Source organism: Phyllobates terribilis, unplaced genomic scaffold (assembly GCF_046119375.1).
Source record: "Phyllobates terribilis strain yellow unplaced genomic scaffold, ASM4611937v1 Scaffold_5__5_contigs__length_657084704, whole genome shotgun sequence".
NCBI classification, from domain to species: domain Eukaryota; kingdom Metazoa; phylum Chordata; class Amphibia; order Anura; family Dendrobatidae; genus Phyllobates; species Phyllobates terribilis.
In genome coordinates, this window is record NW_027362765.1 from 167,320,509 (window position 1) to 167,332,446 (window position 11,938).

At 39.7% G+C, this 11,938-nt stretch overlaps 1 protein-coding gene across 3 annotated transcripts in view; it reads right to left on the reverse strand.

Moving 5' to 3' along the window:
- Positions 1-10,897, reverse strand: part of RARA (retinoic acid receptor alpha) — a 109,644-nt gene extending 98,747 nt beyond the window's left edge. Inside the window, exon 1 of one of the 3 annotated variants that reach the window (XM_073683370.1) lies at positions 10,703-10,897. The gene's annotated coding sequence lies outside the window, so the exon portion shown is untranslated. Of the gene's footprint in view, positions 1-2,676; positions 2,787-10,702 lie in introns of those variants that run through there. The other 2 variants (XM_073683371.1, XM_073683372.1) reach the window with 2 other exon arrangements.
- Between the last annotated feature and the right edge of the window lie 1,041 nt (positions 10,898-11,938).

Here is an 11,938-nt window from a genome sequence, read left to right on the forward strand (position 1 = left end):
AAATCCTTGTTCCCCGATTATCTGCCATCTAAACAGGCTGTCAATTATCCGATAAGCAAGCAAAATGCGCGTTCGTTGGAAACAATGGTTTTTAAGAAGGCTTAAAAATCATCGTTATCTGCAGCACATCGTCCTGTGTCAAAGGTGATGTGCTGCCGATTACGATTGTTCTGTATGGATAGAACATCATGTCGTTCTTTGCGCACAGAAGGTTTGTTGGTCGATCTAAATAGGCCCGTCAACAACCGGTGATTGGCTTTTATCAATGGGCTCGTGTAAATGGGCCACAATATTAGTGGACACAGTGACATGCATTAAATACCACACTACAAGGTGCCAAATATGAAAGTCCTAAAACCAGTCATCATCTCTGACCATGATCATGCGAGGAAGTACACGACCCAAGTGTCTTATGAGTCAGTGGAGAGTACGTCACATGAGCCATCTGAACCGTGCAGTCATAAACCTGATGTCTAAGTATGGGGTTTCCCTTTTTCAATGATGGTTTCTGGTTTTATCTTCATGGATTTAGTAATAATAATTACTAAAATGATGTTTTAAGAGTCTCTAAAGGTAAAAAGGGGTGTCCTATCGAGCGCAAAAATAGTCTCACCCAGGCCCTGTTGCCTAAATACATATGGGTGGTATAAGAAGACACTAGCATTATAGGTTCTGCATTGGGGCCAGACTTGAATTTAAAACTAAAATCAGCGCCAAAATAATAGACAAGGATTTACAGAAATGTCTAATGTTCAACCAAACACACAAGATTGCTCCGTAAGAAGACCTGTACCTGTGGCGTCAGCACTATGATATACATGCGATCCGTGCAGGGAGAAATAATAATTGCCAGGCATACATCTGCATGCCTCAGTACTTACTGGTATCCCTTTTTTTTACTGTCTGACACATTGTAAACTGCAATGACCTAAAGAAATTGCACAACAGATAGTTATTAGCTGTGTAACTGTGAAAAGGTAAGTGTGAGAGAACAGCACAATCCAATGTTATAGTAAGCAAGAAGAACACACCACTATATAGAAAGCCAGCAAAGTACTGGACAATACCACGGCTCCATTGAACCATTAGCCAGTCTGTGCTATGGAAATGCACTTGACAGTTGCCAGAAACACAGAAAATGTGTTTGTGTACCGAGTTGTCAGCCATCAAATCTCTGCAAATGTATGGCAATAGAAGATGCCTTTGAGCCTCAGGCTTTACTGCCTGTCCACTTTAAAATGCTTTGGTTATTATGATCTGCCATTGCATAGAAGCAACATCTACAGTATCATCAGTAGAAAGTATTGCCCACACATAGATCTATTTTTGTAAAAATTACACATATCAAATAGACTATGTCATAAAAGCCATGATGTAAGGTCCATATTATGTATCATACACAAGTGGTACTCAAGCACAGACAAGAACTTCCAGGGGACTTGCTGTGCCTTGCTGTCTGTGAGAGACATACTTTTGCCAAGCTCTGTAATAAACAGACCAATCACTGGGCATAATGTAACGTGAGCGGACTGGTTAGAAGGGCCAGCTTTCCAAGGATCATTCCAAAAATGAAATTAATTAGTTGATCGAGAGCTTCTAAATTTCAAACTTTACATCTATACATCTATCGAATCATAAGAACATTCAGATAATTGGAACCACTGTCAAGGTGTCAGATGTAGGACCGTCAGTACTACGACAGTGGTGGGCATCAAATAGAGTGCCTGAAGATTAGCAAGGATTATCTGGGAATGTTCACTGCCAAAATCAGTGGCACGTCATCATGTCTTTCAGTTGAGACCCGATATCCCACCTGCCCCCTACAGAGCCACAGTGACTGCAGTAGGATACATCTTTTAGATCAGGTAGTGAAGAAAGATCCCATATTTCTCCTTCTGTGGGTTCCGATTTACTAATTTTATAAATTGTTGACATTCCATGTTGCTGGAAGCTTTACAGCTTGGGGTACTTAATTGGCAATCCAACATTGGGTCCATTTTGCCCAATTCTGGCTTAGAGGAAAATGTTTTTCATATATTTTACACGCTTATACAGCGCCATTAATTCCACAGCACTTTACAGACATCATCATCACTGTCCACATTGGAGCTCAAAATCTAGACTCCTTATCAGTATGTTTTTGGAGTGTCGGAGGACTCTGGAAGACTCAGAGGAAAGCCAAGCAAACATGGGAAGAACATAAACTCCTTACAGATGTTGTCCTTGGTGGGATTTGAACCCAGGACCCCAGACTTGCAAAGCCATCGTGCTAACCACTGAGCCACCCACAATCATTGTCTACTATATTAACTAAATGTTATGTGATTTGGAACTTAACGCCTAACCTTCATTTGCTAGTATACTATGTATGCCAGCTTTATGGGCAGGTCCTCACTTCTGTGATGCTTGCCCTTACAGCTGCTCTCACATCCCATAATGCCATGCTCAGCACTCTAACCAATAGAAAGAAAGCAGCATATCCTGTTCCTGCCCCTCGTCGAGTATAATTTATCTAAAGTGTACAATATACTGTAAATATTCTGTGCTGAAGACAGGAATTATCCTGCTAGACTGAGAAGATGACACTTACCCTAGTATAAAAAAAAACATACCCATAAGAACATACCGACATAACACCCGACAACTCAATAGCTAGACAGCATAAAGTATACAAACCATACACAAACGGAGGAAAACGCTCAACTTTTCTGTGTCCAGCAGATCACCCATTTACAGAATTAATGTGCGTCAGTCCCAGCTCCACCCTCCTCTCTGGACTTTGTAATGAGGGCAAAGATCCTTGTGTTACAGTATATAATTAGCGCCCGCATAACACATCAACGGTAAGAAGCATATGAAAAACAACACTAATCCGCTATTACTTATTCCATAAACATGCATGGCACTTCCACTACCAGGAGATGGCTGCTCTAGGACCATTTCTCTTCTTCCCATTGAAAACAATCAGAAATAAATCACGATAAAAATGCCACACATAAAGCACTTAAAGTCATCCCAAGACATTTCCAACCAAGAGTCTCAAACTGTCGGCCGTGGCTTCACCACTAGCTGCCAATTAGAGGTCAATGAGTAGAGACACACATTTACCATATACTAAATTATAAAGAATGTATGAATGAAATGATGGAAAATCAGCAACACAATAGGACGTGAATAAGAAGGTAATGCTGAAGAAAAGCTCTTCCTTTTAGCAATTTATCAATGATAGGGAAAAACCTTTTAAAACAATCCCACTCCCCACAAGCCCTCAAATTATTTCCAGCAGCCACTTACTAACCTGTAATCTTTCTCATCATATTGAAGTATGTCAGAAGTATGTCCCAGCTCCCCACAACCTATGTGACTCACTAGATTGTTCAACTGAGGCAGAACAATGGATGAACAGCTTCATGTTAACCTCAGATCGCTGTCAGCCAGACATTCTCTCTCAACCCCTCCATACTCATGATTACTCAGCTTGTTAATATGTTCCCTATAAGGAGAGTGGAATAAGGAACTCCCACTCTGGTAGCGGCTTCCCTAGTAGGAGAATAAAAGGCGTTTGGATTAAAAATGCCCAATTCTTATATCCACCTGTCGTGGGAAAGTCGTCTGAAGGGACAACCACATTTCTACTTTTACCAAGGGGTTATATTAACAATGCGTACACTTAAGGTCCCCATACACCAGGGCTGTGGAGTCGGAGCCCATTTTGGTGGAGTCGGAGTCGGTATAAAATGGACCAACTCCAACTTCTAAAATATATAATAAATTGGGTACAGTAGCTCAATGCAGTTTGTGGGGAATATCTTTTCATAAGAATTTGGGAAAGTTATGAAATTCCCTATAAATGTCTGTCCTATTCCTGATCTAAGGGTCTAGACTTTTAGCGGAGATGAATCTGTGCTACAGTAAATTGATCACTTAAACATGAGCCATGTATGAGGGAGTCGGAGTCGTGGAGTCGGAGTTTGAGTTGGTGTCATGGAAATTGAGGAGTCGGAGTCGGAGGTTTGGCTTCCCGACTCCACAGCCCTGCCATACACATTAGATAGCTGTTTGACAGACAAAAGAATAGGCTGTTGAAATTTCAATGACCAGATCCCTATCACCCCACAGCAATACCTGCTGCCCCCTATACATTAGACTGCTGCCTGGCCCACCAATATCGTCTGACTTTAGTCTAATGTGTATGGTGGCCTTTAGTCCTTTAGATGGTACAATTTAGAGTCCATCAGCTTTACAAGGACATCCCTAAAACCCCTCCACGGGTTAAACTCCACAATTAAGACACATATGTTATTGAGCAAATGAATAAAGATTTAGAAATGGTATAACATTTAAAAATTACCAAATTGTAACCTTCACCATGTCGGGTTACCGCCAAACAATCGACTTCTTGGTAATCAAGTTATGATTTGAGATCCAAGAACAGACAATTACACTTTCATTTGGATTTTAGAATGTAAACTGCCACCTAATGCTCATCAACTAAATCCAATACTGAGGAAAAAACTAAATTAAAAGGGATTCTTAATGGAATTTACCACTAAAGATACCAAAATCGCCTTTATTCATATATGGAACATCGCTCACACACTTTAATGCTCCCAGCAATCCTTGTGAAAATTCTTGCTTAAACCGCCAACTGAAAGCTACACATGCAGCAAACTGCAGACACAAAAAATGTTAGACAACTCTTCCCCACTTAGGATATGTGCGCAAGTTGCATTTTTTTCTGCACGGTTTTGTCACAAAACCTGAAGTCTCATGCACACGTTGCTTATTTTTTCCTTGCAGATTTGCGGCATATTTAAATCAGAGGCACGTCAATTCTTTCAGCATGTCTCTCATACTAATGAGTGGAGAAAATTCCGCAATAAAAACACATGTAAAAAACATGGCAAAAATGTGCGTATTTTACACAGTGCTTTTTCCTGCCAACATCAGGATTTACAGCAGAATTTTGTGCTGCAAATCCTGAACTTGTGTACATACCCTTCAAGGGGTATTCCATCTTGGTCATCCACAGGATATGCCATAAATTAATGATAGATACTGGACAATTGTTGAAGCCCAACATAGAAGTGGATGGAGAAAACTGTTCTGGAGAGAGGTGTTGGTCCTACAGGTGGGACCCGTAACTGTTGGATATTTATGGCCTATTTACAAGAGGGCCCCTGTGCAGTATATATGGGCCCTTTGCACCCCAATAGCTCATCATAATGCACATTTCCACCTGCTTTGGAGATGAAAATGGGCCTCCTCACCTCGGCCGCACAGGTTGCATCAATGATATGTTCGCCCCTGCATAAGTGTCTAACATGGGAATACCGCTTCATAATCCTTTGACTGTACTGTGCAGTATATGTGGCCAGGACACAAAGAACTTGGCAAACAGGTGAAAAACTACCAGGGGTTTTCTTTGGCACAATATCTCAAGATCAATGTTTTGCGGACCATATCAACCAATTGCAGTGAAGTGCTCATTTTCCAGAACGGTTTAAAGATGAAACTTGAGTTCTGACTGGTTGCTAAATACTTTTACAAAACGAGGCCCAAATTTATTCAAAAATTTTCTTTTGATGAAAACTATGAATGTCTTTGTTGATCCTAGCAACCAATCACAGCACAGTTTTCATTTCTATTAGTGCTCCTGAAAAATGAAAGCTGCGTTGTGATTGGTTGCTAGGATCAACAAAGACATTCAATTAGTGCTCCTGAAAAATGAAAGCTGCGCTGTGATTGGTTGCTGAGAGTGTAAATTCATTTTCAATTCTTCTTTTCCGACTTTACCTAGAGTCCAGAACCACTTGGTTCTCATCAGCGCAAATCATTTTTATGGTCTTGCTCCAATCTTAAAATCTACATCAACATCAGAAACACTCCAACCCACTATAAAATTGGATAAAGAAAAAGCAACAAGTAGTCCATTTAGTTCAATCTTCATTATATAACAGACGCAAACAACATGCTATGGTAACCATCTTAACCAGGCCATTTTTGCCCATTCCACCCAAAATACAATGGCCAAGGCCCAAAAACTTAGCGCAGAAAGAGAGAAAGCAACTCTTAACAGGAAGCAACTACTTAAAGACGTCTGTCCTATAATTAGGACCACAAGTTCATCCTTTTTTTCCATATTCTTGTCCTATCTGACACTGGAAAACTTATGACTTCACTATGTTGTCATGTGTTTCCATAGCAACCACCAACATGAAGAGCTCACAACTTCCACATTTGGGACACAATGCACATGAAGAGAGTGCTCAGTTTAGTGGGTTTAGTAACAGCAACTGATTAATGGCTACTGGGATGTTGATAACCAGATCATCGGCAGGAATCGGATAAAGAGTTTCATGCATCAAAAAATCTTACAAAAACTGAGTGATCGGCTCAACAGCCAATCACAGTACAGCGTCAACTTTCTAAACTGCTCTGGAAAAATACATAAATTAGATATTAGTTTTATCGAAATAATTTGAAGACTAAATAAGGTTCCAAAGTAGACTTTGTAAGTGCTAAGTGGAGATGCTACCAAGAACGAACACTCGGAAAATATACCAGGACAAACAGTAATGTGCAAAAGGCAGATGTGAAAAAAATGCTGCAAAGTAAAAATACTTTCAAAAGTATCAAAAGTATACTTTCAAATAGTTAATTTGTATCAATTAACAAAATGCAAAGGGAATGAACAAAAGAGAAATCAAAAATCAAATCAATATTTGGTGTGACCAACCTTTGCCTTAGGACTCACGCAGACGTCGGTGGATCTCGGTCCAATTACTGACTACAATGCAAGAACTGGTCACAGGTCTCCCATGATCAATCCGTGTATTGCAATCTGTGATCGGACCGAAGTCCACGGACGTCTGCATGAGCCCTTAAGAACAGCATCAATTCTTCTAGATACACTTACACAAAGTCAGGGACTTTTTAGGATTACCGTCAGGACTATGAGTAATCAATTACACCAAACAGTAACAATCATAATTTTCATATGTAGGATGAAACACTCTCTAACTAACATGGAAACAGCTATTTATGAGGTTCAAAACTGAGTGAGGAACAAACTATGCTATAAAAGTTGAGATTGTGGAAGATAATTTCATGTCACAAGTCATACACGAAGACTGAGCACAGCAACAAGACACAAGGTAGTTAAACTGTATTAGCAAGGTAGGCATCTAAATGTCTCCAAATTTATTCTGTCATTAAGAACTATCTTCAGTGTAAAGAAGAGCAAGGACTGGTTTCAAATTATATAGCCCCCACAGGGCCCTGATCTCGATATCATTGAGACTGTCTGGGAATAGACAGAAGGATTTGCAAAAGCCTACATCCACAGAAGATCTGTGGTTAATTCTCCAAGATGTTTGGAACAACCTCCTTGTCAAGTTCCTTCAGAAACTGTGTGCAAATGTACCTAGAAGGTTTCATGCCGTTTTGTGATGCTTTGATTTACATTTCTCGTTTTCTATTCACTTTGCATTTTGTTAATTAATAGGAATGTTAATAGCTTAATTTTATTTTTTAAAGCAAGCTTACTTCCATATTACTTTTGCACCATACTGTATTTGTGAAATTCAACCTCCTCTGGAACTAAAAACTGAAATATGTATTAGATGAAAGTCTTCTGAACCTGCTAGCTGACAATCTTATGTGTATAGGTGCCCCCCAACTCTTTCCCGACCGATGATGTTGGGGAAGAGAAGGATCAGGCAGTAAGAATTTCAATGGTTTATCATTTTGTTTTCAGGGAAGATGAGCTGTAGCCTTGTCAGAGGAGTCTGGAAGCGGCTTTCTCCTCTCTGCCCACTAAAAACACATCAGCTCAGCTCTCACGTGTATGGGGGAGTCTGGAGAGATGGCTGCATTATATCGAATGAACATTTGGCTGACAATTATCTCATGTGTATGGACAGCTTAAGGAATTTCCCATGTTTTATAAACGAGTGATCGCTTTCATTCTCCCAGTAGATAATTTTTTCCTTTTGATCATGTTGTTCGACCCTTACCCATCACTACATGAAAAAAAACATAACTTGTAAGAGCATTACAGTTCTCTGCTTTGATCCATTATGTATGGTCAATACTGCGCCAAGCCCCACAGTCCATTGTGACATGTAGTATGATCACTTTATTTTCACAATGTCCTTCTTCTGTGATGATTATAGTGTACACTAATATGTTCCACTCTTGATCTAATCTTTAAAGCATTTTTCTTTGTGATCAATCCTGATGTGTGTGATCAATAGTGTTTTTCATTACCATACTCCAGAACACTATATTGTGTTTGCCATTATACACCAATACACATATACAGTGTTTGCCATTATTCTCCAGTTCAGTAAATATTTTTTTCCATTATCCTCCAGTAGACTACTCAGTATTTGCCATCATCCACCAGTACAATATATAGTTTTCCATCATCATCCTCCAGTACAATATACAGTGATTGCCAGTATCATCCTCCAGTACAGTATATATTGTTTTCCATCATCATCCTCCAGTACAGTATATATTGTTTTCCATCATCATCCTCCAGTACAGTATATATTGTTTTCCATCATCATCCTCCAGTACAGTATATATTGTTTTCCATCATCATCCTCCAGTACAGTATACAGTGTTTTCCATTATCCTCCAGTACACTATACAGTGTTTTCCATTATCCTCCAGTACACTATACACATGTACAGTATATTCAGTTTCTGACAGGTTGGCAATCAATGGTTCCCATAAACTCCATTTGACAATATATGTTGGTCATACAACGTTCTGCCAGCATGACACAAATTACTTTTATAGTGCGTACTTTCTTGTAGTCCAGTCTTGCTGTCAGTGGGATGCGGCATATCATGTGGTTCTGTATAATAAGGACCGACATGGCAGTGTTATGCAATTCAATATCATGTTGGACTATTTATGCAATGCTTGGCATACACTTAGCCTGGTCTCTAATGCATGAGGATTTATACGCACATTATCAGTTGTAGTCCAATTCTGAATGTATGAGTCTCCTATAGAGTTTTCTTATTTTGTCCAATCTTGCATGTATAATTCATATACATTGTGCTATACCATATAGTCCTGTCTAGCACCCATAAGTATTTTATACACACCGTTTCTGCTCATGTATTCCACTTTAGCATGTGTAGGCATTTTATAGCCTTGCATTGTTATCTCATGTAGTCCATGGATGTACTCCATACAGTATCTCCTACAGTTCAATCTTGCAAATACATCACTTTACACATGCGGTGTCACATCTCATGTTGTTCTGTCTTATATGTAGATCTATTTCATACGCATACATTGTCACATCTCATGTAGTACCATCTTGTATGCAGATGTACTTCATACACGTGTTATCACATCTCATGTATTACTATCATACACATGCATTATCATATCTCATACATTACTATCTTGTATGTAGATGTATTTCATACACATGTATTATCATTTATCACATCTCGTGTAGTACGATCTTGTATGTGGATGTACTTCATACACATGCATTATCATATCTCATATATTACTATCTTGCATACAGATGTGTTTCATACATATGCATTATCATATCTCGTCTAGTCCTATCTTGTATGTGGATGTACTTCATACACATGCATTGTCACATCTCATGTAGTCCTATCTTGTATGTAGGTATATTTCATACACAATATGGTCCAGTCTTATATGGAGAAGAATATTGCATACATGCAGATTGTCGTATTCTGCATAGTCCATTCTTGCATGTATCATTACTTTCAGCTGTTGTATTACGGTATCCTCTGATATCCAGCTTTGACTATATCAGTACTTTATCTTCTTCTGTATTGCTCTTTCACTAGTCAGTTTCACATGTTCCTGCATTCTCCCATAAACTCCAGTCTCAGGAAGTACCATTGTCCAGGGTGCAGAATCCCATGAGGTTCAGTTTCACACCTGTCAGTATATCTTGCATGTGTTTCTGCATGTTCCAGTATTTTATATATCAGTATAGGGTAAGGTATGAATCAGTATTGTACGACATGTGCTATTATGTTTATCAGCATCACATACATTTTCATAAATGTAGTCATCGTGGTAAGTATCAGTAGTGTTCCCAGTATATTCTCGCATACAGTGCCATGTGTATGAGCCTGTATGGCTATGCAGTCTAGTATAAGTGTACTGTAATGTTTCTCACAATAATGATGCTTGTCACTGATATCCCTTATTTGTAAACAGTATAGTAAGGAGTATGTATGAATTATGTATGCGCTGTAGACGAGAGAAAGAATATGTATACTGCAGAGATCCATATATATATATATATAATAATTATATATATTTTAGGACTGTTATGACATATATATAAATATATATATGGCGCTAATTTACAACAAACTCTAGAAGATTTCAGCACACAGTTCATCAGTAGCGTACGTCATATATTATAGTATAGGTATCATTGTAAACAGTGCACCTAAGTATACGCTGTAGACCAACACATACTCATACGTACGATATAGGAAAAGATTAATCCACGTGTCCTATGCTTGCCATTGCCATAAACATGGGAATGCCCTTGTACCCATTGTATAGCGGGGACCCCTTACATTTCGATATCCTCCCATCGCACAGTTCTGTATCAGGACACCCCCTCCCCCTGCCGCATGTACCTATTTCCACAGCTGCCAGCACCCATTATTACCTGTCTTGGTCCTGTTTTCTGGAGGGTATGCCGCAGCCCACTAGTGTGTGGTGCCAGCCTTTTACAGGGTCCTAGAAAAGAGCCAGACAAAGTGGAGACAGGCTGTGTCTGCTGGTTGTATAGTGTCAGCCTCCTCTCTCTGCAGCCATAGCGGGTATATAGTGAAACTTTATCCTACAGCTCAGCCTCTCTGCCGGTACCTCCCACAGCTCCCCACCCCATAACCAGCTAGACCTGCCACCCTCTATCTTAACCTTTCCACTGCCAGTCAGGGCACAACACACCGCCTGCTCAGTGACAAAGCAAGGGTTAAAAAGAAAGCTTCCAAACCTCCTGACCCTTCCAATCCTATACCAGAGACTATGCCGGTCATACAGCCATTAACCCTATTAAAGAGAATGTCACCATCTCTTTCGGTACAAGGGTTAAACTCACGGCTTTAACCCATTGATATCTTCAGACCTGGAGTGTTTGATATGGAACAGTCAATATTCGAGTAACCCTTTCAATGGCGACTAATTATCTACATGAATTCAACTGGCGGCAGAAGCGGCGCACAGAGTGATTAATGGCCTTTGTCTTGTTTTGTAATCATTAGTCTGTTTTGCCAAGTCATGGCAACCCAGTGACTCTATTAATTTCGTCCCCCTCCTCACCCTCCAGCCCATTACCCATTATATAAAGCTGGAGGAACATCTGACCATTTTGGCGTTTACAGAAATTGGATTATTTTTTTTATTAGTCGCCCCCAGCGATGCAGACGGGTTAATCGGCTTCCTATGACAATGACCCTAATGTGTAGGAGATAGAGAAATGATGGGTAGCGCCACTGGGATAGTGATGGCATTCTGTATACATCGCTGTGGAACATGTTGGTGCCATAGAGGCAAAGAGAATCAGATAAAGATTATTTTTATGGGCAGCGTACCGTCGTTCCCAGTCTATGGGATCGTCTAACAAAGACCCTGTGCAGAATACAGATTCAACCTAAAATTGTGGGAGAAATTGATGTTTGGAACAAATTTCAACTAGATGTGGTTGAGAAATAAACCATAGGTAAATTTAGAGAAGCCTGGGATAAACATATAGGCCACACATGCATTTATTCCACCGCGCTTTTTCTGCAGGTGTCGGTACCAAAGTATACAACTGCAATCTGCTCTGATTATTTCCCTATTGTTTGTTTTCCTGCTGCCTTTTTGTCTTTCTTTGATGCATTTTCCGTGCAGATTCGAC